The sequence below is a fragment of the Aplysia californica genome, unplaced genomic scaffold (genome assembly GCF_000002075.1).
Source record: "Aplysia californica isolate F4 #8 unplaced genomic scaffold, AplCal3.0 scaffold00540, whole genome shotgun sequence".
NCBI lineage: Eukaryota > Metazoa > Mollusca > Gastropoda > Aplysiida > Aplysiidae > Aplysia > Aplysia californica.
The window spans coordinates 334,893-337,464 of record NW_004797810.1 but is presented as its reverse complement, the minus strand read 5'-3'; positions in this window follow the sequence as shown (position 1 = coordinate 337,464).

Genomic DNA, 2,572 nt, shown 5'->3' with positions numbered 1-2,572 from the left:
TCTCTCTCTGTGTGTGTGTGTGTGTATCACACACACACAGACACACACACACAGTCATATATATACACATACACACACACAAACACACACACAGTCATATATACACATACACACACAGTCATATATATATATACACATACACATACACACACACACACACACAATCCCACACACACACACACGCGTGCGCGTAATTATACATACATATATTATAATTATATATAATGTTATGACGTATTGATCAAACGTTCACACAAAGACATAGATAGATAGATAGATAGATAGATAGATAGATAGATAGATAGATAGATAGATAAATAGATAGATAGATAGATAGATAGACAGATAGATAGATAGATAGCCATCTCCCCAATTTGTGTGCATTTTCTGTTTTTATTCGCCAGGTAAATGTGCCAGCACGTGATATGGCAGTTATTTTGTTTAACGCTCACCAAGGTGCGCGTAAAGAGCTGTTATTTTTCAATAGCTGAACCATCGGATCGGAACGGAAGAGAGGGAAGAATTCAATACATTTTGTACTCTTTTCCTTTTGTATGTACCCTGCTTACTGAAGGGCTTCAGTTTGGAAGGGGTTGGGTGGGGATCATATTTTCAAACAGGTGAAAGCTTCGGTATTCAGATCGATAGATTTCCATCATAAAACCAATGTGTATGATATTGATACAGCATAGAAAAGCAAAGACGCCAAAGTCATTTGAGCGTTACAAAGCGAATTCTCGATTTGATTTGCCCCAGATAACGACAATAAACTTAGATTTTTTAGATCCAGGTCACGGGTTATACTGTTTATTCGGTTTCCAAATGCAAACAACGAAGGTTTCTTCCCAACAATGTCAAATGACGACCGCCCCCCCCCCCCCCTTTCCCTCTCTCTATCTCTCTCCACATACACACACACACACGCACACCCACACCCACACGCACACACACACACTCACACACACACGCGCACACACACACAGAAACACACACACACACACACACTATCTATCTCTTTTTGAAATTACATGTATGTGTAAAAGAAGAGGGATTAAAAATCAAATTGTTAGTCTCCGTTTTTTGGTTGTTTGTTGTGTTTGTCTTTCTCTTTTAGTCTATTCAGCAACACCCCCCCCCCCCCCCCTAGTTTTTGGATTCATATTTAATACTTAATAATATTTAATATTTAAAAATGTTTCAAAGAAAGACATTCTATTGCTTCAAACTCATACTTTGTTTTAAACAAAAAAAAAGGCCCCCGAATTCCAAAATGGTATACCTCCCTCTTATATTTTTTTAAACTTTTGGGGGGGGGGGGGGGGGGCTTTAGATGTAACTTATTACAGTGTCGACTTCCATGACCTTCTCTGCGATTCTTGGCTATTTACGGCACTGACGACTTGCTTCTCTAAGTAGTCTTAGTTCCTGATTCAGTCAGAAATGCATGAATATACTGGGCTTTCAGCTGGATTCAGAGGCACAAGGAGAATACAAAAATAGCATTATTTATTAACCCTATCCGTACGCCCTGGGGTCAATTTGTACCCCTGTGGTTGTATTCTTCATATTTTAGAATAATGTACTTCTAGTACGAAGATCTCTTTAAAACTTTCAGTATTTCTCAAAAAATCATTTTGACACACTGCTAGCAATGCAAAGAGTACAGATCGGATTAACGAGTAAATTTCCTATTTGGAAAGCGGTGGCACAGCACAGAGTTCCCCACGTCGTATGGATACGATAGTAAAACACGACCAGGTTTTGAAGAAAGATTTCTCTGGCAATTTTATTAAATCAAATTGTAAACATGGATTTCATTTCAGTTTTAGTTTTAGTAGAGGTTTTACGGCACTCGCAACTGCATAAGGTCATATGAGCGCCAGAAGATTAGAGGTGTTACAAGAGAGTAACAAATATTAAAAAGAAGAAGGGGAGATAAGGACGATAGATGTTTGATAGGAAAGAAGAAGCAAACTACACCAGAGCACCCGCCAGCCACCCACGGATTTCATTTCAGACAAGACAGGCAAACAGTGAATGGAGAGTGAATACCGGGTAGCTTTATGCTTGTTTACTATAGACATAGAGCTGCATTGCTCTCAAAACAACACATTTAAATATTCGTGAACACTTCCTTGTTTTCACTGTCTGTTCACGTGTAACAATGACAAGTTACAATGCAGTCCGGTGACTTTGAAAACTCTCTCTCTTACTCTGTCTGTCTGTCTGTCTGTCTCTGTGTGTGTGTGTGTGTGTGCGTGTGTGTGTGTGTGTGTGTGTGTGTGTGTGTGTGTGTGTGTGCGTGCGTGTGCGTGTCCGTGCGAGCGCATATTTATAATAAAAATATATACATATTATATACATACATATAATATATGTATGTGCATATCTATTTATATACACGTCTATGGAGAGAGAGAGAGAGAGAGAGAGAGAGAGAGAGAGAGAGAGAGAGAGAGAGAGAGAGAGAAGAGAGAGACAGAGAGAGAGAGAGAGACAGAGAGAGAGAGAGAGAGAGAGAAAGAAAGAGAGAGGGAGAAAGAGAAAGAGAGAGAGAGAGAGAGAGAGAGAG